We start from the raw sequence: 24,971 nt of genomic DNA, 5'->3' as shown, positions 1-24,971 counted from the left end.
TGCTCCAGGCCCCGCACTGCTCCAGGCCCCGCACTCCACCAGGGTGCAGGAAATCGCAACCCAACATCTAGAATCCTGGGCAGATGGTCAGTGGTCAGGATTTTACTTGTGGTGTCTCCTGGTTTGGAAATTTCCGAGTGGCTAATATCGTCATGGTCTTGCGTGGTCCATGTTGTGCAACATAAATTCAGAATAAACTAGCCTCAGACTGGCAGGAACACGTACATCTTCACCATATAGGGCACAGGAGCAGCTGGCCTCAGGAAACAGATGAAGAGGACGAGGGATGCCAGAAGCACCATTTACTCTTGCTGTGCTGCTTACGGATCATCTCTTCGCGCTTGCGCTCCTTCTTACAGCACAGGTAGAGATCTTCCTCCTTCAGGTACCAAACAGGTGGCCAGCGACAGCGCTCAAAGTGGCTCTTGTTATCTGGTGGGGAGAGCAGAGAAAACCTCATTATAGAGCACCAGATGCCTGAACTAGCGCTTCTGTACCGCAGTACAATAGTCACCTGGCGACGTACTTCATGTCCCGGGGGAACTTCCAGCACACAGCATTGTAGTTGGTACCAGTCCGTTAGCTGCTTGGGGTTGTGGAACTAGAAAAGAAAAAGACAAGGCAGCCGAGTCATCCAGGAATGCTTTCATCCACAAGCAGTCGAAGACGGACAACCAAAACTGTTCACCGAGGAAGATGCTCTACCATAGACTGCCTACTGAAGATGACCCACCAGGAAAGACAGCTTACTGAAGACGACCCCACAAGGAAACAGCCATCTGAAGATGGCCCACCATAGAAGATGACCCACCAAGGAAGATGGCCCACGAAAAACAGCCCACTGAAGAAGGCGACCTACAAGAGACGGGCAGCTAGGATGATCAACCAAGGGAGACTGCCCACTGAAGAAGACCCATCATAGACTGTTCACCAAAGAAGTTGGCCCATCGAAGAAGATGGTTCACCGAAGAAAACGACGACTCACCAAAAAACGGCCCACCGAAGACGACTCACCTGTGCTATGTTCAGATACACGAGAACTTGTCCATCGATATCTGCTCCCTGCACATAGGATTCCAGGAGCTCGTCCACAGCGTGTTCTAGAACAGGACAAAAGTACGTGACAAGTAAAAGACTGCACAGAATAGACCTCCACCCCAGAGAGACCTCTACCCCAGAGAGACCTCTTCCCCAGAGAGACCTCCACCCCAGAGAGACCTCCACCCCAGAGAAATTACACAGAGGGTATATATGTTATATACATTGTGTGCATAACATTACATGTGTTGTATTATATAGTGTACGTACCCCCACCACCACATTCACATCCGTAGACATTAATATGGAGAAAAGTATGTGCCCCCCATATTCACCTCATGGGGCTTCTCTTTCTTCATCTACGTCCATAGACATTCATATGGAGAAAAGTATGTACCCCCCGCATCCTCCGGGGGCTTCTCTCTCGTCTACATCCATAGACATTAATATGGAGAAAAGTATGTGCCCCCCACCTCCACGGGCTTCTCTCTCTCCTCTACATCCATAGACATTAATATGGAGAAAAGTATGACCCCTCACATCCAGTCATCCCTCTGCAGATATAATAGCTCTACTGTTCTGGGAAGGATTTTTACAAGATATTTCAGGCAAAACCAAACGAATGAGTTGGAGCATAATACCGGTATATGTGCAATATGTAAGAGAACATTCACACTGTCCATTTCACAGAAAAAACCCAAGAACATTTTTTTGGGGGTGGAGGTGTCTGTGGGAATTTTCACCCGTTCAACCACAAGAGCATTTGCGAGATCAAACCCTGATGTTGGGGGGATGCCAGGCTCACAATCTCTGATCTTGGATGGGATTGGGGTCCGGGGTTCTGTGCGGCCGCTCATGTACTTTGTGAGAGGAGTGAGTGTCTGATGCGCTCCTGTCCCACAAAAGACTGCAGCAGGAACCATGTCTTCTCCTGTGATGTTTATGCCGCAGCTCCATTGTCTTCTGTGATGTGCATACTCCAATCCAGGTTTCTTCTATGTGTTGCATACACAGCAGTCTCTGTGTCTCCTGTGTGATGTATAGACAGCAGTCTTTGTGTCTCCTGTATGATGTATAGACAGCAGTCTTTATGTCTCCTGTATGATGTATAGACAGCAGTCTCTGTCTCCTGTGTGACGTATAGACAGCAGTCTTGGTGTCTCCTGTGTGCTGTATAGACAGCAGTCTCAGTGTCTCCTTTATCGCATGTATATACAGCAGTCTCGGGTGTCTCCTTTATCGCATGTATATACAGCAGTCTCGGGTGTCTCCTATGGCATATACACAGCAGTCTCGGTGTCTCCTATGTGGCGTATACACAGCAGTCTCAGTGTCTCCTATGTGACGTATATACAGCAGTCTCTGTGTCTCCTATGTGACGTATATACAGCAGTCTCGAGGTCTCCTATGTGACGTATATACAGCAGTCTCGAGGTCTCCTATTTGACGTATATACAGCAGTCTAGGGGTCTCCTATGTAACATTTTTACAGCAGTCTCAGGGTCTCCTATGTAATATATACAGCAGTCTCAGGGTCTCCTATGACGTTTATACAGCAGTCTCAGGGTCTCCTATGTGACGTATATACAGCAGTCTCAGGGTCTCCAATGTGATGTATACACAGCAGTCTCGGGGTGACATATATACAGCAGTCTTGAGGTCTCCTATGTGATGTATATACAGCAGTCTCGAGGTCTCCTATGTGACGTATATACAGCAGTCTAGGGGTCTCCTATGTAACATGTATACAGCAGTCTCAGGGTCTCCTATGTAACATACAGCAGTCTCAGGGTCTCCTATGTGACGTATATACAGCAGTCTCAGGGTCTCCTATGTGACGTATATACAGCAGTCTCAGGGTCTCCTATGTGACGTATATACAGCTGGGTCTCCAATGTGATGTATATACAGCAGTCTCGGGGTCTCCTACGAGACGTATACTGTCATGATCTCAATGGCAAGAGAACATAGCATCAGCATATATAGGAACTAGCTCTTGGAAGGTGGGAACTGAGCTGACCATGAACTAAACCTAACACACAACTAGCAGTGGCCGGGTAGCATGCCTACGTTGATTCTAGATGCCCAGCACCAGCCGGAGGACTAAATAATGCTAGCAGAGGAAAATAAGTCCTAGCTCACCTCTAGAGAAATACCCCGAAAGGAGACAGAGGCCCCCCACATGTATTGGCGGTGAATTAAGATGAAATAACAAAACGTAGTATGAAAATAGGTTTAGCAAATTTGAGGTCCACTTACTACATAGCAGAAGACAGAAAGAACACTTTCATGGTCAGCTAAAAACCCTATCAAAACACCATCCAGAAATTACTTTAAAACTCTGGCATTAACTCATAACACCAGAGTGGCAATTCCTGTTCACAAGAGCTTTCCAGACACAGTAACGAAACTACAGCTGTGAACTGGAACAAAAATGCAAAAACAAACATGGACAAAAGTCCAACTTATCTAGTAGTTGTCTAGGAGCAGGAACAAGCACAGAGAGGCTTCTGATAACATTGTTGACCGGCAAGCAACTAACAAAGCAGCAAGGTTATATAGCGACTCCCACATCTTGATGGGAACAGGTGAACAGAGAAGATGAAGACACCAGTTCAATTCCACCAGTAGCCACCGGGGGAGCCCAGAATCCAAATTCACAACAGTACCCCCCCCTCAAGGAGGGGGCACCGAACCCTCACCAGAACCACCAGGGCGATCAGGATGGGCCCTATGAAAGGCACGAACCAGATCAGAGGCATGAACATCAGATGCATTCACCCAAGAATTATCCTCCTGGCCGTATCCCTTCCACTTGACCAGATACTGGAGTCTCCGTCTGGAAACACGAGAGTCTAAGATTTTCTCCACAACGTACTCCAACTCACCCTCAACCAACACCGGAGCAGGAGGCTCAACGGAAGGCACAACCGGTACCTCATACCTGCGCAATAATGACCGATGAAAAACGTTATGAATAGAAAAGGATGCAGGGAGGTCCAAACGGAAGGAAACAGGGTTAAGAATCTCCAATATCTTATACGGGCCGATGAACCGAGGCTTAAACTTAGGAGAAGAGACCCTCATAGGGACAAAACGAGAAGACAACCACACCAAATCCCCAACACAAAGCCGAGGACCAACACGACGGTGGCGGTTGGCAAAAAGCTGAGTCTTCTCCTGGGACAACCTCAAATTGTCCACCACCTGCCCCCAGATCTGATGCAATCTCTCCACCACAGCATCCACTCCAGGACAATCCGAAGATTCCACCTGACCAGAGGAAAATCGAGGATGAAACCCCGAATTACAGAAAAACGGGGACACCAAAGTGGCAGAGCTGGCCCGATTATTGAGAGCGAACTCCGCCAATGGCAAAAAAGCAACCCAATCATCCTGGTCAGCAGACACAAAACACCTCAGATATGTCTCCAGGGTCTGATTAATCCGCTCGGTCTGGCCATTCGTCTGAGGATGGAAAGCGGACGAAAAAGATAAATCTATGCCCATCCTAGCACAGAATGCCCGCCAAAATCTAGACACGAATTGAGTCCCTCTGTCAGAAACGATATTCTCAGGAATACCATGCAAACGAACAACATTTTGAAAAAACAGAGGAACCAACTCGGAAGAAGAAGGCAACTTGGGCAGAGGAACCAAATGGACCATCTTAGAGAAACGGTCACACACCACCCAGATGACAGACATCTTCTGAGAAACAGGCAGATCTGAAATAAAATCCATCGAGATGTGCGTCCAAGGCCTCTTAGGAATAGGCAAGGGCAACAATAATCCACTAGCCCGAGAACAACAAGGCTTGGCCCGAGCACAAACGTCACAAGACTGCACAAAGCCTCGCACATCTCGTGACAGGGAAGGCCACCAGAAGGACCTTGCCACCAAATCCCTGGTACCAAAAAAATGCCAGGATGACCTGCCAACGCAGAAGAATGAACCTCAGAGATTACTCTACTGGTCCAATCATCAGGAACAAACAGTTTATCAGGTGGGCAACGATCAGGTCTATCCGCCTGAAACTCCTGCAAGGCCCGCCGCAGGTCTGGAGAAACGGCTGACAATACCACTCCATCCTTAAGGATACCTGTGGGCTCAGAGTTACCAGGCGAGTCAGGCTCAAAACTCCTAGAAAGGGCATCCGCCTTAACATTCTTAGAACCCGGTAGGTATGACACCACAAAATTAAACCGAGAGAAAAATAATGACCAGCGCGCCTGTCTAGGATTCAGGCGCCTGGCGGTCTCAAGATAAATCAAATTTTTGTGGTCCGTCAATACCACCACCTGATGTCTGGCCCCCTCAAGCCAATGGCGCCACTCCTCAAAAGCCCACTTCATGGCCAAAAGCTCCCGATTCCCAACATCATAATTCCGCTCAGCGGGCGAAAATTTACGGGAAAAGAAGGCACAAGGCCTCATCACGGAGCAGTCAGAACTTTTCTGCGACAACACTGCCCCAGCTCCGATCTCAGAAGCGTCGACCTCAACCTGAAAAGGTAGAGCAACATCAGGCTGACGCAACACAGGGGCAGAGGAAAAACGGCGCTTAAGCTCCCGAAAGGCCTCCACAGCATCAGGGGACCAATCAGCAACATCAGCACCCTTCTTAGTCAAATCGGTCAATGGCTTAGCAATATCCGAAAAACCAGCAATAAATCGACGATAAAAGTTAGCAAAGCCCAAAAATTTCTGAAGACTCTTAAGAGAAGAGGGCTGCGTCCAATCACAAATAGCTTGAACCTTGACAGGATCCATTTCAATGGAAGAGGGGGAAAAAATATATCCCAAAAAGGAAATCCTCTGTACCCCAAAAACACACTTAGAACCCTTCACACACAAAGAATTAGACCGCAAAACCTGAAAAACTCTCCTGACTTGCTGGACATGAGAGTCCCAGTCATCCGAAAAAATCAGAATATCATCCAGATACACAATCATAAATTTATCCAAATAATCGCGAAAAATATCATGCATAAAGGACTGGAAAACTGACGGAGCATTTGAAAGACCAAAAGGCATCACTAAATACTCAAAGTGGCCCTCGGGCGTATTAAATGCGGTTTTCCACTCATCCCCCTGCCTGATTCGCACCAAATTATACGCCCCACGAAGGTCAATCTTAGAGAACCACTTGGCCCCCTTTATGCGAGCAAACAAATCAGTCAGCAACGGCAATGGGTATTGATATTTTACAGTGATTTTATTCAAAAGCCGATAATCAATACATGGTCTCAAAGAGCCGTCTTTTTTTGACACAAAGAAAAAACCGGCTCCTAAGGGAGATGACGATGGACGAATATGTCCCTTTTCCAAGGACTCCTTTATATATTCTCGCATAGCAGCATGTTCAGGCACAGACAGATTAAATAAACGACCCTTTGGGTATTTACTACCCGGGATTAAATCTATGGCACAATCGCACTCTCGGTGCGGAGGTAACGAACCAAGCTTGGATTCTTCAAAGACGTCACGATAGTCAGACAGGAACTCAGGAATTTCAGAGGGAATAGATGATGAAATGGAAACCACAGGTACATCCCCATGAGCCCCCTTACATCCCCAGCTCAACACAGACATAGCTCTCCAGTCGAGGACTGGGTTGTGAGATTGCAGCCAAGGCAATCCTAGCACCAAATCATCATGTAGATTATACAGCACCAGAAAGCGAATAATCTCCTGGTGATCCGGATTAATACGCATAGTTACTTGTGTCCAGTATTGTGGTTTATTATTAGCCAATGGGGTGGAGTCAATCCCCTTCAGAGGAATAGGAGTCTCCAAAGGCTCTAAATCATACCCACAGCGTTTGGCAAAGGACCAATCCATAAGACTCAAAGCGGCGCCAGAGTCGACATAGGCGTCCGTGGTAATAGATGACAAAGAGCAAATCAGGGTCACAGATAGAATAAACTTAGACGGTGAGGTGCAAATGGAAACAGATTTACCAAGCTTTTTAGTGCGTTTAGAGCATGCTGATATAACATGAGTAGAATCACCACAATAGAAACACAACCCATTTTTACGTCTAAAATTCTGCCGCTCGCTTCGGGACAGAATTCTATCACACTGCATACTCTCTGGCGACTTCTCAGTGGACACCGCCAGATGGTGCACTGGTTTGCGCTCCCGCAAACGCCTATCGATCTGAATAGCCATTGTCATGGACTCATTCAGACCCGCAGGCACAGGGAACCCCACCATAACATCCTTAATGGCATCAGAGAGACCCTCTCTGAAAGTCGCCGCCAGGGCGCACTCATTCCACTGAGTAAGCACAGACCATTTACGGAATCTTTGGCAGTAAATTTCCGCTTCATCTTGCCCCTGAGATAGGGACATCAAAGTTTTTTCTGCCTGAAGCTCCAAATGAGGTTCGTCATAAAGCAACCCCAAGGCCAGAAAAAACGCATCCACATTGAGCAACGCAGGATCCCCTGGTGTCAATGAAAAAGCCCAGTCTTGAGGGTCGCCCCGGAGCAAGGAAATCACAATCCTGACCTGCTGTGCAGGGTCTCCGGCAGAGCGAGATTTCAGGGACAAAAATAATTTGCAATTATTTCGAAAATTCTGAAACCCAGATCTATTCCCCGAGAAAAATTCCGGCAAAGGAATTCTCGGCTCAGATACAGGTGCATGACAAACAAAATCTTGCAAATTTTGTACCCTCGTGGCGAGATTATTCAAACCTGCAGTTACACTCTGAAGATCCATTACAAACAGGTGGACACAGAGCCATTCAAGGGTTAAGAGGAGGTAAGAAGCAGCTAGACAGCAATTAAGGGCTAGACAGCAAAACTCTGAAGGGAAAAAAAAAAAAAAAAAATTTCCCTTAAACACTTCTCTATCTCCTGCTTCAGCCCAAACAATTAACACTTTGTGGGCCGGTCAAACTGTCATGATCTCAATGGCAAGAGAACATAGCATCAGCATATATAGGAACTAGCTCTTGGAAGATGGGAACTGAGCTGACCATGAACTAAACCTAACACACAACTAGCAGTGGCCGGGTAGCATGCCTACGTTGATTCTAGATGCCCAGCACCAGCCGGAGGACTAAATAATGCTAGCAGAGGAAAATAAGTCCTAGCTCACCTCTAGAGAAATACCCCGAAAGGAGACAGAGGCCCCCCACATGTATTGGCGGTGAATTAAGATGAAATAACAAAACGTAGTATGAAAATAGGTTTAGCAAATTTGAGGTCCACTTACTACATAGCAGAAGACAGAAAGAACACTTTCATGGTCAGCTAAAAACCCTATCAAAACACCATCCAGAAATTACTTTAAAACTCTGGCATTAACTCATAACACCAGAGTGGCAATTCCTGTTCACAAGAGCTTTCCAGACACAGTAACGAAACTACAGCTGTGAACTGGAACAAAAATGCAAAAACAAACATGGACAAAAGTCCAACTTATCTAGTAGTTGTCTAGGAGCAGGAACAAGCACAGAGAGGCTTCTGATAACATTGTTGACCGGCAAGCAACTAACAAAGCAGCAAGGTTATATAGCGACTCCCACATCTTGATGGGAACAGGTGAACAGAGAAGATGAAGACACCAGTTCAATTCCACCAGTAGCCACCGGGGGAGCCCAGAATCCAAATTCACAACAGTATACACAGCAGTCTCGGTGTTTCCTGTGTGACGTATGTACAGCAGTCTCGGGATCTCCTATGTGACGTCTCCTATGTGACATTTACACAACAGTCTCGGGTTCTCCTATGTGACATTTACACAGCAGTCTCGGGATCTATGTGACGTATGTACAGCAGTCTCGGGGACTCCTATGTGATGTATATACAGCAGTTTCTAGGTCTCCTATGTGATGTACAGTTAGGTCCATATACATTAGGACAGAGACAACATTTTTCTAATTTTGGGTATAGACATTACCACAATGAATTTTAAACAACAATTCAGATGCAGTTGAAGTTCAGACTTTCAGCTTTCATTTGAGGGTATCTACATTAAAATTGGATGAAAGGTTTAGGAGTTTCAGCTCCTTAAGGGGTTTAGGAGTTTCAGCTCCTTAACATGTGCCACCCTGTTTTTAAAGAGACCAAAAGTAATTAAACAGATCCAATAATTTTAAATAAAATGTTCATTTTTAGTACTTGGTTGAAAACACTTTGTTGGCAATGACTGCCTGAAGTCTTGAACTCATGGACATCACCAGACGCTGTGTTTCCTCCTTTTTTATGCTCTGCCAGGCCTTCACTGCGGTGGTTTTCAGTTGCTGTTTGTTTGTGGGCCTTTCTGTCTGAATTTTAGTCTTTCACAAGTGAAATACATGCTCAATTGGGTTGAGATCAGGTGACTGACTTGGCCATTCAAGAATATTTCACTTTGCTTTAATAACCTCCTGGGTTGCTTTGGCTTTATGTTTTGGGTCATTGTCCATCTGTAGTATGAAACGACGACCAATCAGTTTGGCTGCATTTGGCTGGATCTAAGCACACAGTATGGCTCTGAATACCTCAGAATTCATTCGGCTGCTTCTGTCCTGTGTCACATCAATAAACACTAGTGACCCAGTGCCACTGGCAGCCATGCATGCCCAAGCCATCACACTGCCTCCGCCGTGTTTGTTTTAGAGATGATGTGGTATGCTTTGGATCATGAGCTGTACCACGCCTGCGCCATACTTTTCTCTTTCCATCATTCTGGTAGATGTTGATCTTGGTTTCATCTGTCCAAAGAATGTTCTTCCAGAACAGTGCTGGCTTTTTTAGATGTTTTTTTTAGCAAAGTCCAGTCTAGCCTTTTTATTCTTGATGCTTATGAGTGGCTTGCACCGTGCAGTGAATCCTCTGTATTTACTTTCATGCAGTCTTCTCTTTATGGTAGATTTGGATATTGATACCTCCTGGAGAGTGTTGTTCACTTGGTTGGCTGTTGTAAAGGGGTTTCTCTTCACCATGGAGATTATTCTGCGATCATCCACCACTGTTGTCTTCCGTGGGCGCCCAGGTCTTTTTGCATTGATGAGTTCACCAGTGCTTTCTTTCTCAGGATGTACCAAACTGTAGATTTTGCCACTCCTAATATTGTAGCAATTTCTCGGATGTTTTTTTTTCTGTTTTCGCTGCTTAAGGATGGCTTGTTTTACCTGCATGGAGAGCTCCTTTGACCACATGTTTACTTCACAGCAAAACCTTCCAAATGCAAGCACCACACCTCAAATCAACTCCAGGCCTTTTATCTGCTTAATTGAGAATGACATAACGAAGGGATTGCCCACACCTGTCCATGAAATAGCCTTGGAGTCAATTGTCCAATTACTTTTGCTCAGTTTAAAAACAGGGTGGCATATGTTAAGGAGCTGAAACTACCCTCAAATGAAAGCTGAAAGCCTGAACTTACTGCATCTGAATTGTTTTGTTTAAAATTCATTGTGGTAATGTCTGTAACCAAAATTAGAAAAATGCTGTCTCTGTCCAAATATACATGGACCTAACTGTATATACAGCAGTCTTGGCATTTCCTGTGATACATATACAGCACTCGGGTCTCCTATGTGACGTATATACAGCAGTCTCTAGGTCTCCTATGTGACGTATATACAGCAGTCTTGGCGTTTGCTGTGTGATGTATATACAGCAGTCTCCTATGTGACATATCAGCAGTCTCTGTGATACATATACAGCACTCGGGTCTCCTATGTGACGTATATACAGCAGTCTCTAGGTCTCCTATGTGACATATTTACAGCAGTCTTGTCGTTTCCTGTGTGATGTGTATACAGCAGTCTTGGTGTTTCTTATGTGGTGTATATTGAAGACCTCCCACTTGTGTTTTATAAATGTAAAGCGACCAGTGATGAGTTTCCCACTATGAGGAGACCTCCTGGGTTATATACATCTGTGTTCGGTGTACCTTACGGCTGCGAGTTCATTACAAAACTTATCACAAACAGTTGCCTGTGATCGAGGCCAGCGCAAATCTGGAAAAGCAGCTGTGAGTAACATCATCCATACCCAGGGCCGGACTGGCCATCGGGCTGTTCTGGCAAATGCCAGAAGGGCCGTTGGCAGTAGTGGGCTGCTCGCCAGCGCCGCCTCACCCCCCACCCCGCCTCACCCCCCACCCCGCCTCACCCCCCACCCCGCCGGCTCTGCCTCACCCCCCACCCCGCCTCACCCCCCACCCCGCCGGCTCCGCCTCACCCCGCCGGCTCCGCCTCACCCCCCACCCCGCCGGCTCCGCCTCACCCCCCACCGCGCCGGCTCCGCCTCACCCCCCGCCGGCGCCGGCTCCGCCTCACCCCCCGCCCCGCCGGCGCCGCCTCCGCCTCACCCCCCGCCCCGCCGGCGCCGCCTCCGCCTCACCCCCCGCCCCGCCGGCGCCGCCTCCGCCTCACCCCCCGCCGGTGCCGCCTCACCCCCCGCCGGCGCCGCCTCACCCCCCGCCGGCGCCGCCTCACCCCCCGCCGGCGCCGCCTCACCCCCTGCCGGCGCCGCCTCACCCCCTGCCCCCGCCGGCGCCACCTCACCCCCCATCGCCGCCTCACCCCCCGCCGCCGCCTCACCCCCCGTCGCCGCCTCACCCCCCGTCGCCGCCTCACCCCCCGTCGCCGCCTCCCCCCCGCCGCCGCCTCACCCCCGTCGCCGCCTCACCCCCGTCGCCGCCTCACCCCCCGTCGCCGCCTCACCCCCCGTCGCCGCCTCACCCCCCCACCGCCGCCTCACCCCCACCCCGCCTCACCCCCACCCCGCCGGCGCCGCCTCACCCCCACCCCGCCGGCGCCGCCTCACCCCCACCCCGCCGGCGCCGCCTCACCCCCACCCCGCCGGCGCCGCCTCACCCCCCACCTTCGCCGTGCTGTATTACATTCTGTGGGGGCTGTGCTGTATTACATTCTATGGGGGCTGTGCTGTATTACATTCTATGGGGGCTGTGCTGTATTACATTCTATGGGGTAGGGCTGTATTACATTCTATGGTGTGCTGTATTATATTCTATGGAGGGGCTGCATTATTCTCTATGAGGGGGCTACCATATATTATACATGCAGGGGCTGCATTATACTATATGAGGGGGCTGCATTATATTCTCTGGGGGGGTTACATTATACTCGGGGCTACAATATATTCTGTGGGGTGGCTGCATTATACTCGGGTGGCATCATTATACTATATGTGGGCTGCATTATACTGTATCGAGGACTATGGGGAATAAATGATACTATATGAAGAACTATGGGGTGCATTATACTATGGGAAGTGAATTGTACTACATGGATGACAATGGTGGGGCATTATACTACTGTATATGGAGCACTATGAGGAATGTATTATACTATTTGGAGGACTGAGGAATGTATTATACTATTTGGAGGACTGAAGAGTGTATTATACTATATGGAGGAATTGCAGTGTCTTTTATTATATGGAGGTCTATGAGGAGTGTATTATACTATATGGAGGACTATATGGATTGTGTAATACTATATGGAGGACTGAGGAGTGTATTATACTATATGGAGGACTGAGGAGTGTATTATACTATATGGAGGACTGAGGTGCACATTATAATATATGGAGGACTATGGGGTGTATTATACTAAACAAGCAAAATGCTGCCTATTCATCGAGTGATTGGATTGTTTACGTGGGAACAGAAATCCTTGTTCTCAGCAGCACATTGCCGGTGTAAATTGTAGTTGTGCGGCTGATAACATGATACTGTATGGGGACAGATTGATCTAATTGTGATTGTTCTGTCCCCATCATTCTTTCTCAGTTGATGTAAAGAGGCCGGGAAACAAGCGAACGACTTCAGTATTGTCGATCACACTCGTTTAGCGGCCTGAGATCAGCGCATGTAAATACAACAGAAATGCTTCGCAGGGTGATGAGGCAAGGATGATGACTGTTGTAGTTAGCACCCGGTGCCTGGGAATAGCGCTAACTACTGCTTTTCCCAGCTGCCAGAGCATTTAATTCTGGTATGTGTAATGATTTTTAGGGTTCATGTCAGCTGCTATCAATCCCTGGTGTAAGTAATGGAGAGTTGTCTATCAGACATCCCCACTACTAGCCCAGACCTGGCGAGACCCGGCGAGACCCAGCGACTCTGAAGAGCAGTGACGGTAGTAACAATACCACTCTTCACAGTCACTGAGCTCAGTGCAAGACCCGGAATATCTGAAGAGCAGTGATGTTACTGATGTCACCACTTTTCAGAGTCACCGGGTCTCGTGCTGCGCAGCGGAACAAAAAGTGGCTGTAGGCAAAGTTTATGGAGCATCAGAATGAGGTTCCATAGCCTTTGGTCGTCTCAATCCCTTCATTATCTACGAGATCCGGTTATGTAGTTAAAGTAGAAGCTTTTCTTGGTACTGCAACTAAAAGCAATATATAGGACTGAGCTGTAATGCTGAATACAGCTGTGATTATATGTTATATAGTCGTGTTACACTCCCCTCACTTCTTGTAACCTACAAGTGTACAAAGATATTATACAGTCACCATGTGACAAGTGGGCCTGTGTAACTTCAAATGCCAGGGCTGAATTTTAGTCCCAGTCCGGCCCTGTCCATACCATCACGCGTCACCTAGGAGAAGCAGCTACAGATGTCACATTAGGGGAAGTTAGTTAAATGTTTCACCAAATATAACAGGGGAATTTTCAACCTGATAATTTTGTACGACCCCCGAAGGAAGATCTAAATATCCAAATGGCCTTCTGCAGAAAAAAGGTGCCCCATGATGGAGACTCATTGTAGAGCAAGTGCTGCCGGGATGTTTGCATTGATCGTGATCTCATTCTGGAGGTCGCATTGATGGTCAACAGCATTTTTGGTGCCAAAGATATTTCATCGAATTTAGGGTAACTTTGGGGTGCTGATTCTGAATATGTCATCAGTTTTGCCAGATTGGCTCAAGTTTTTGAGATTTTTCGTAAAATGTGTAAAAAAAAGACGTAATTTGCTACACGCGCATTAACTTTATTGATATTGTCATGAATACAATAAATTTAACAAAGTAAATGTTGATTTTAGTTTATTTTAACTAGTTTTAGAAAGTAATCTTCAAAAATGAACAAGACATGAAAGATAGGAGACATTTAATCGCTGGAAAAGCGCTTTTTATATGATTTTCTTCTATGTGAGCTATTCGGGCAGTCACGCTGTAGATTCCAGCAGTAATCAGCCATCATATGTCTGTCCCATCTGCCTTGGTACCTTTCCTCCATCACCATAATATCCTGATGAAATCTCTCCCCTTGTTCTTCGCTAAAATCTCCAAGGTTTTCTGGAAATCTGTCCAAGTGACTGTGAAGATAATGCAATTTAATGCTCATGTGTACACCCAGATTTCTAAATCTCAATAGCATGTTTTGTACCAGTTCTTCATAATTGTCTGCCTTTTGATTTCCCAAGAAGTTCTTCACTACCAACACAAAACTACACCATGCAGCAGCTTCAATGTCATTCATTTCCTTAGGAAAATTTGAATCTTTAATGAGTTTCCGAATTTGAGGACCATCAAAGATTCCTGCCTTCAGTTTTTCGCTACTAAGACCAGGGAAAGATCTGCAGATCTACATGAAGCAATTACCATCTTTGTCTAATGCCTTGACGAACTGCTTCATTAATCCTAACTTTATGTGAAGTGGTGGTAGAATGATTTTTTCCCTGTCCACCAAAGGTTCGTTCACTATGTTTGATGCTCCTACTGTCAAGGTGTCCCTTGGAGGCCAATACAGTTTCTCCCAGTGCTGATGTTTTGCTCTACTATCCCACATGCAGATGAAGCAAGGATACTTTGTGTATCCACTTTGCTGTCCAAGTAAAAAGTTGACCATTTTTAAATCAACACATATCAGCCACGAATGTTCATGGTAGCACAGTTTTTCCAAGACCATTTTGACATTTTTGTATTGTTCTGCAAGTTTAGTTGAGTGAGCTACTGGAAGAGATGCACACTGATTGCCATTGTTCAACAAAACACATTTCAAACTCCTTTTAGAACTATCTATGAAAAGCCTCCAGTCTTCAGGACGATATACTTGTAAACCCATTTGCAGCATCAGGCCAGGAATATCCTTACAATATACAAGTAGGTCATCTTCACAGAAAAATTGAAGAAGTGCTTCTTCTCTGGTCCTGTAAGATGTAATTTTAGTTCCAGGCGTCAGACAATTTTTTTCACTTAGCCTTGAAGCTAAAAGTTCGGATGCACTTTTTGAGAGGTTGAGGTCTCTTATTAGATCGTTGAGCTCTCCTTGGGTAAATTGCGTAGGTGTTCTGAAACTTCCTTCATATTCTAGTTCACTTCCAGAACTGATGTTTAGCTCCATACCCTGCATTTCATCATCATCAGGTGGGGGAAGGTCAGGTAACATGGTAAACACAGGTACAGGCACATCTTCACAATGAGGGACAGGCCTTCTTGCAGATTCCATGTTAGGATACTCCCATTTTCGTTTCTTATGCTTATTGAATCCTTGCACTTGCACTGCACAGAAATAACAGTCATCATGATGATTTTTTTGCTCTCTCCACACAATTGGAACACCAAATTTGAAGCTTTTTCTTTGTCCTTTGCTCCATTTTCGTAATAATTCGATACATGCTTTGCACACTATGTGTGGTGCCCAAAACTTGTCTTGGTCCCCAAGCATAACCCCAAAATAGGCAAAATACACTTTTTTTTACGAAGTCTGTTATGTTTCTTCTATGTTTTGGCAGTGTGTATTCACCACAAATGTAACAGAATGAGTCTGGATCGTTAAGACAACTTCTTCTTGATGAGTTCATGCTTTTCACTGGAAAACAGACAACAACATAAAGTTAGTGCAAAAATCAAGCTATGATCAACTTTTAGAACACTAATTAACACAAAACTATATTGAGAACTGCTCAGTTCAAGTACTAATCCAAAGAAATTAATGAGATGATGCGTCGCATTTACCAACAAGTGCTATAAATAAGATACCAAAAATCTCAAAAACTTGAGCCAATCTGGCAAAACTGATAGCATATTCAGAATCAGCACCCCAAAAATACCCCAAATTCATTAAAATATTTTGGACACCAGAAAAAATTTTTTTTTTTGTTGACCTGTGAATAGAGGACGGGGAGCAGCGCGTCCCTCACATGTCATCCCATGTGAAGAGCAAGGACACGGCTCAGTGCAGATGGAGGAAACCTTTGCCTGTCTTACACAAGACCTGAGGCTCAGCCGACTGACCGCACAGCAGGCTGAGGGCATTCACCACAACCGGCCCTTACTGTTTTTGGGAATTTGTCTTCTTCATTTTTCTTTTGGCTCACACACAAGGATAGTGTCGCGGGACTCGGGGTGGCCTCGCGGGAAACCATTATCACAATTTAGTGTGACCACCAGTAACTATGGTGTGACCCAGTGTGTCTATAGTATGTGAACCCCCTTTTTGTCTTAGTCGTGCATGGTCAAGGGTGGCGTAAACTGCTTACCGGTCAGGGCCTGCAGTCCAGCTCAGGTTTTGGAGAGAAGTGACCCAGATACAAATACTCCAGGACCGCCTGCAGGCAGGAGGATGATGTGCCCGGCAGAGAGACCTGTGGGAGATGGACAGAGAGCTCCGTGATTACGTCATGGTGGACACTGCTGAATCAATAAGAGTCCACCTCAGTCTCAGATACAGAAGCCACCAGAAAACTCCCAGTGCCCCACAGGGACCACCGGCCACACTGAGAACTAAGAGCCGATTCATCAGAGCTTTTATGTCAGCATTCTACTCTAACAGCTATAGGTCGCAAAATGTTGGCGCAACGCGAAGCTGTGAAAAACTATGCAACAATTGGTGTTTTCATGGAATTTTCACCCAACACCAACAGGGTGGGGAAAGCTGAGGTGGGACGGGAGCGCACACAGATGAGCATGCGGAGGCACACAGAGGAGCACGCAGGGGCACACAAGGATGAGCATGCAGGGGCACACAGGAGGAGCACGCAGGGGCACACAGGAGGAGCACGAAGAGGCACACAGGAGGAGCACGAAGAGGCACACAAGTAGGAGCACGCAGGGGCACACAAGGAGGAGCACGCAGGGGCACAAGGAGGATCACGCAGGGGCACACAAGGAGGATCACGCAGGGGCACACAAAAAGGATCACGCAGGGGCACACAAGGAGGAGCACGCAGAGGCGCATTCAGAAGTACACGGGCGCACGCGGAGGCACACGGGCGCATGCAAAAGCACACAGGAGCATGAGGGGCACACAAGGAGGAGCACACGGAGGCACACGAGCACACAAGGAGGAACACAAGAAGGGGCATGCGGAAGCACACAGAGGAGCATGCGGAAGCACACAGAGGAGCATGCGGAAGCACACAGAGGAGCATGCGGAAGCACACAAGGAGCACGCGGAAGCACACAAGGAGGAGCACACAGGAGCACAAGGGGCACACGAGGAGCACGCGGAAGAACACAGGAGCACATAGGAGTACGCAAGCGCACAGAAGGAGGAGCACGCAGAAGCACACAGAGGAGCACGCAGAAGCACACAGGAGCACACAGAGGAGCACGAGGAGGCACACAGGAGCATGCGGAAGCACACAGGCGCACGCGGAGGCACACGGGAGCACACGGGAGCACACAAGGAGGAGCACAAGGGGCACACAAGGAGGAGCCCGCGGATGCACACCTAGGAGCACACAAGGAGGAGCACGCTGAAGCACACAGAGGAGCACATAGGAGTACACAGGCGCACACCAGGAGGAGCACGCAGAAGCACACAAGGAGGAACACGCAGGGGCACACAAGGAGGATCAGGCAGGGGCTCACAAGGAGGATCACGCAGGGACACACAAGGAGGATCACGCAGGGGCACACAAGGAGGATCACGCAGGGGCACACAAGGAGGATCACGCAGGGGCACACAAGGAGGATCACGCAGGGGCACACAAGGAGGATCACGCAGGGACACACAAGGAGGATCACGCAGGGGCACACAAGGAGGATCACGCAGGGGCACACAAGGAGGAGCACGCAGGGGCACACAAGGAGGAGCACGCAGGGGCACCCGAGGTGGAGCACGCAGGGGCACACAAGGAGGAGCACGCACAGGCACACAAGGAGGAGCACACGGGCACACAAGGAGGAGCACGCAGAAACACACAAAGAAGAGCACGCAGGGACAAACAAGGAGGAGCACGCAGGGACACACAAGGAGGAGCACGCTGGGACACACAAGGAGGAGCACGCTGGGACACACAAGGAGGAGCACGCTGGGGCACACAAGGAGGAGCACGCAGGGACACACAAGGAGGAGCACGCAGAAACACACAAAGAGCATGCAGAGACACCTATCACTTTTCAGATGCCGCTAAATGAATTGGGAGCACCTGGCTCCAGCATCACAACATAATAAAACTACCGGTCTTCATGAATCTGCCCCCAAGATGACAGTTTTCAGAACCAGCAGCAAATCTTCCAGCAGAACTCTGATCTCTGCTGCATGCCGGTCAGCTTTCAGGATATTAAGTCTGATGACTGTACTTTAGTGCCAGCGTGACCTCAGTGCTGAGGGATAAGTCACGATGCAACAGAATAGTGAGTGCAGCTCTGGAGGTGACTGGAGGTTAAGACACGATGCAACAGAATAGTTAGTGCAGCTCTGGAGGTGATTGGAGGATAAGACACGATGTAACAGCAGAATAGTGACCAGCTCTGGAGGTGACTGGAGGATAAGACACGATGTAACAGCAGAATAGTGAGTGCAGCTCTGGAGGTGACTGGAGGATAAGACAATGTAACAGCAGAATAGTGACTAGCTCTGGGGGTGACTCAGGGTCAGATGTGCAAAGCACAAATTTCGTCTGTCTTCACTGTGTGGAGCTGCATGAATGAGGTGTCCTGAAGGCTGGAGTCATCATTCACATTACCAGACCCCCCCTCCCTCGTCTGACAGCAAACACATATCCTCCTAGTAATACACACTAAAAGAACAAGATGTTACCCCTCGGGTACAGCTCTTCCGGAATGAGCCCCGGAACATGGCCACCATCCAGTCACAGTTTGCAATCAGAAGCGGCACAGGCCCATCGTCCACTGTAAACACCACATCTGATAGGAGGACAGAGTCATATTTAGTGGAGGAGACGACCGCCCCCCCCCCCCCACAGGATTCAATCCACCTGTTCATTCCCCGGGAATCCAATCCTCCTGTTCATTCCCCAGGAATCCAATCCTCCAATCCACCCCCACAAACCCATTCCCCCAGGAACCCAATCCTCCGATCAACCCAATTCCCCCAGGAATCCAATCCCTCCTCTTCCCCCCGGGAATCCAATCTTCCGATACCCCCACCTCCCCCGGAACCCATCCCCCTGGAAATCCAATAATGCAATCCACCCCACATCCTTCAATCCACCCTTACTCCCAGAATCCAATCCTTTGATCCACCCCCTGGGAATCCAATCCTCCGATCTACCTCCCCAGGAATGCAATCGTCCCCCAGCAACCCAATTCTCCAATCCTACCTCCTTCACCCTGGACTCAGATCCACCCCGCATTCCTCCCGAAAATCCACCCCGCATTTCTCCCGAAAATCCACCCCATACTTCCCACTGGAAATCCAATAATCCAATATTGCGATGCACCTTACCCCCAGGAACCCAATCATCCAATCCACCCCCAAGAACCCAATCCTCCGATCAACCCATTCCCCCCTAAAAATCCAAATCCTCCAATCCACCCCATTGGAATCCACCTGAAAATCCAATAATCCAATCCACCCCACCTCCAGGAACCCAATCCTCCGATCCATCCCCAGGAAACCAATTATCTCCAGTCCACCCATTTCCCCGGGAATCCAATCCTTCAATCCACCCTATGGGAATCCATTCCCTTCCCCCTGGAAATTCAATCCTCTGCTCCACCCCATGGAGCCCAATCCTCCTATCCACCCCCACTCCTGGGATTCAATCCTTCACTCCCAAATCCAATCCACCACCATTTTCTCCCCAGGGATTCCAATTCTTTGATCCCCCTCTCCCCCCCCGGGAAACCGATCCTGCGATCCACCCTGCCCCCCCCCCCCCCCCCCCGAGACTCCAATCCTCCCAAGCAACCCCCTCGGGACCCAATCTTTCTATCCATCCCCCGGGAAACCCAATACTCCCCCTGGGATTCAATCCTCCAATCTATTCCCCTCTTCTGTGATTAAGTGCCAGAGAGAGACCTCGATTCAGACACTCCCGGATCCGGTTCGCTCTCCTGACATGAAAGGCTTTTGTGATCTCCTGATTTATGAAGCCTTCTTTATTCAGCAAATTGGAGACCATCATACGAAGGTCAAAGACCCCTAGGGCCTCTGCTATGGTGTCGATCTGCATGAGCTCTGCCCTGCTCTGGTCCAGGTGTCCTGTATACAAGTACTCCAGTACTGCCCGCAGCGGCTGCTCCTTTCTTAAAATTGTCTTTTTATTGAAAATTTTCAAAGATAACAAACAGCTTTAGATATATGTGACTATAGCAAATACAAACAATCAAATGTCTTGTTAGCATAACAAGCTTCACATGTCTACTATAAAAGAGCTAACATAATACTAATGTTATTACATGTGTTCTGGCTCTCTTATTTGATTGTCAGGATAACTTTAACATATAACAAGAAAAGTAAAGAGAAGAGGGTAAAGAGAGAAAGAGAAGGAGCGGAGAGGGAGGGGATTGTGGGAAGGGTAAGGACAGGTTTGGTGACACCTTGGGGTCTGTAATTATTTATGGCGATAATATATCGTAGAATGTAGGCTGTGTCCTGAACTGGGTCCAAGGCTTCCAAGTGTTATGAAAGATAGCTGTGGTATGATTAATTCTCGCAGCTAGTTCCTCAATGTGGTATAGTTGTTCAATTTTGGAGTATAACTGATGGGCGGTGGGTACTGTTATAGAGTTCCAAAATGTGGGAATTAAGGATTTTCCCCTGCCAGAATGAATTGGGTCAATTTGGTGGCGTCCTTATCATTTGGCCAGATTGGGAGATTAAGAAAAACATTTTCTGGTTTCAAGACAATACATTTACCTAATACTCTACGTGTGATAGAGGTTAACTCTTTCCAGAATGGGGAGAGCAACGGGCAGGACCACCATATATGATTATAGCTACCTTCATCTGCTTCACATATCCAACAATTAGTGGTTGAGGTGTGGTTCCATCTCTGTATGCGTTTAGGCGTTATATACCATCTGGTAATAATCTTAAATGAGTTTTCTTCAATGCGTACGCAGTTGGAGGGACCATGTGAGTGCCTGTATATATGGTTGATCTGTGACTCGGAAAAGGAAGTACCCAAGTCCCTTTCCCATCTGGCTATATAAGCTCGTTTCAGTGATACATCCATTTTAAGTATAGATTGATATATTATTGAGAGGATTCGGGTGGGAGGTTGCGGTCTGGAACATAGTGTTTCATAGGGGGTCAGGGGTCTATTGAAATCAATCGAAAGGTATCTCCAGCCGGAGATATGTGAGAGTTTACCATGCTGTAGAAAAGTTAGTCCCGAAAGTCCGGGTATTTTGTGTATTTCTTGCAAGGGTAGAAGTGCTCCGTCCTCAAACAACTGCTCTAATGGGATTTGGGCAGCCCGTATAGGCAGGGAATCTAAGAGGTCTGTGATTTTGTTAATGGGGAGAGAGGGGGAGCCAGGTTGTGGTATAGTTTTTTCCATATCTTAGTTGTGGCTAATGTGTGAATATTTGTTAGTTTGGGTAAGGGCAGATCATTGTTTTGTCCCAGCAAGATGGAACGCAGAGGGATAGGGGACATTGCTTCTTCTATCTTTAGCCATTGCTTATCCTCTGAATTTCTGATCCAGTGGATCGTTCTTGAAATATGTGCTGCTTGATAATATTTTGCAATATCTGGAGCACCCATTTCTCCCATGTCCTGTGGGAGCGTGAGGGATTTAGAATTAATTCGCTGTTCACTTTTTTGCCAGATGTAATTAAAGAATAGGGAGTGTACTTTAGCTAAAAAGGAGTAGGGAATTTGGATTGGGAGCATATTAAACAGGTAAATATATTTTGGTAAGATTAAACTTTTTCGAATGTTTTTCCTTCCTATCCAAGATAGAAAAGTGTCTTTCCATGACCGGAGGCATGAAGTCGTGTTTCCTAATAGATGATTATAATTAAGGGTAACAAGATCTTTGTCAGTTGCACATAACTGAATGCCTAAATATGTTAAACTCTTCTGTTGCCAGGAGAAGGGAAAAGCAGTTTTAAGGTGATTCACCACCTTGTTTGGTAAGCCTAGGTTTAATAGTTCAGATTTTGTTTGGTTTATTTTAAAATTAGAGAGTTTGCTGTAACACTCTAGAATGTCCATTATGGCCGGAATGCTCTTTAAGGATTTTGAGATTACTAATAGAAGATCGTCTGCAAATGCCGCTGTTTTGCAATGGGTATCACGGATTTGTAAACCTTCTACATCTTCACATTGTTGAATGGCCTGTAGAAGTGGTTCCAGTGATAGGACAAAGAGTAATGGAGACACTGGACAACCTTGCCTTGTACCATTGAGGATCTGGAATGAGTCCGTAAGAAATCCATTTAATCTTATTTTAGCTGTGGGCATTGAGTACATACCCATAATCGCAGTTATTGTTGGAAGGGGGAAACCAAATTTTAATAACGTTTCCTGTAGGAATGTCCAGTCAACCCTGTCAAAAGCTTTTTCAGCATCTATACTCATTAGCACAATCGGTATTTTCTTCAGTTTTGCGTATTGCATCAGATGAAGGATTTTATATGTATTGTCTTTCCCCTCTCTACCTTTCACAAATCTGGATTGATTTAAGGAGATTAACTGAGGCAGCATGACCGCAATTCTGTTCGCCATCATTCCCGCATAAAGTTTTAGATCCATATTCAACAATGATATAGGCCTATAGCTGCCGCATTGTTCCGGATCTTTCCCTTCTTTATAAATCAGTGAGATTCTGGCTTCCAGAAGCTGACATGGTGCCCTTCCACTTCCCTGAAGAGAGTTGCACATGTTAACAGCAGCTGCTGCTCCTGAATCAAGGCATCCATCTGGGCAACCATCATTGGCCTCCTGCGATGCGTTAGTGGATCGTCTACAATATCTATCTGTACACCAACGAAGCCTCTGCCCCAATCTGATAACTTCCTACCCCAATCTGATAACTTCCTACCCCAATCAAGAGGTGTACTCTCCACACTGTCCACATCAATACCACTATCATCATCCTTGCCTGGAATCCTAACAGAAAACGATGCCTAATTAAGGCCTCATGATTCTCATCCTCAATGAGGTTCCTGGTCCATAAAGGTTCAGTCACCCTTGAACTCCGACATGTTGCTGTCGCATCAATCATCTCTGCAGGAAGCAATTCCAGCTTGAAGAGGTCATAAAATTTGGAGCAGGCAGTGGCCAGATAAACCTTATGGGCAAAGATCTTCTGTCCACTCAGCAGCAGGAACACCACATCAGCACATAGTGGCGTGGAGAGCAAGGCCGCCGGGGCTTGGCCATTACACTGTGGGGTATCTGGGAGGTGAATGATGGGTTGTGGCGGCTTTGGAGGTAAGAACTGGGCTTGGAGCAATGGATGTTGAACTTTCTTCAGATGAGACTTCCAGAACGGCAAGTGTATTCTGGAAATGAGGGCAACTCGGATGGCACTGTCGAAGACGTCCTTCACCCCAAACTGTGCCACCACGCTGGTTTCATAGTAGGGAATGCCCAGCTCCTTGGCCACCTCGTGACCCTTCTCTGGAGACAGGATATCAGTCGGCATTATAGGTCTAAGACAAAACGCACAAGTAAAGTGTTAAGATTTGGACTGTGGGTAATGGATGTCAGGTAATGGATGGCAGCCAAATCAATCACTTGGCTAGGGGGCGACGGGCTCTATTCACAGCATCCAAATCAGCATATCTAAGGTCCAGCTGACATCCCACAAGAACCACGGGTGTCCGGGGGCAAAAGTGTTTGATTTCCAGAAGCCACATGCTCTGGACGTGATGCAGAGAATGAGGGTTAGCCAACGAGAATCAAAGCACCACCACATCTGACCTGCGAGGAGACAACTGAGCATCAGGGCAGGAAATGTCTGAGTATTAATGTGAATACCACTCCTCACACGTAAACAAATCTCCATCCATTCCCATCCGCCCTCTCAAATTCACATGTATCTCATCCACAAGTTCTCCCCGTGAAAGTCTCCCTTGTGTGACCTCCCTGCATGACAAGACAACCTAAGCATCAGGCCAAGAAACAACGCCTGAATATCAACGTGCGGATACCACCCTTCACAAGTCTCTATCTGTACTCAACCATCCTCTCACATGTACCTCCTCCACGTGACCTCCCAGTATGAGGCGGTCATATCCTACCATGGCTGATACACAGTATGCAATGCTGTACAGTGGAGTAGTCTGGTTTGTAATCACAAGAGTCCTCGATACAGCAGATATCCGCAGAGGAGACCATGACCCAAGTCAGAATGTGACTGAGAAAGCCACCATGTTATGTGCGGTACAGAAGTCAGGACAGCATTGTGTGGGGCCCATGCAGTATGACGAACCAGAGGTGGCGGCGGCATGAGCTTTGTACACAGCTGGGTCCTGAGAGGAGTCATGTCAGAAAAGCACCTCCTGACAAAAAAACTTCAAGCACTTCACAAAACGTCAGAGCTTTATAGATACTCACAAGAGAGGGTGGATTTTCATGGTGTGAAAAAGTATTTCGCCCCTTCCTGATTTCCTATTCTTTTGCATGTTTGAATGCAGTTAGCTTTGCTCTGCTGCTCGACTAATTCATCTCTCTCCTTGCTACTCCTCCACTTCCCCTCCGCTTCCCCCCTCTGCAAATCTCTTCACTGGCTCCCATTCCCTTAGCATATCCAGTTCAAATTACTAATACTGACCTACAAAGCCATCCATAACCTGTCTCCTC

The 24,971-nt window shown here is 47.3% G+C and overlaps 1 pseudogene; it reads right to left on the bottom strand.

Annotated features, from left to right (window-relative positions):
• Positions 1 to 259: 259 nt before the first annotated feature.
• Positions 260 to 24,040, bottom strand: LOC143817782 (rho-related BTB domain-containing protein 2-like; annotated as a pseudogene).
• Positions 24,041 to 24,971: the final 931 nt, after the last annotated feature.

This window comes from Ranitomeya variabilis, chromosome 3, assembly GCF_051348905.1.
Source record: "Ranitomeya variabilis isolate aRanVar5 chromosome 3, aRanVar5.hap1, whole genome shotgun sequence".
In the NCBI taxonomy this organism is placed as follows: domain Eukaryota; kingdom Metazoa; phylum Chordata; class Amphibia; order Anura; family Dendrobatidae; genus Ranitomeya; species Ranitomeya variabilis.
The sequence above is the reverse complement of the archived record's forward strand: the minus strand, read 5'-3'. Positions and strand labels throughout refer to the sequence as shown.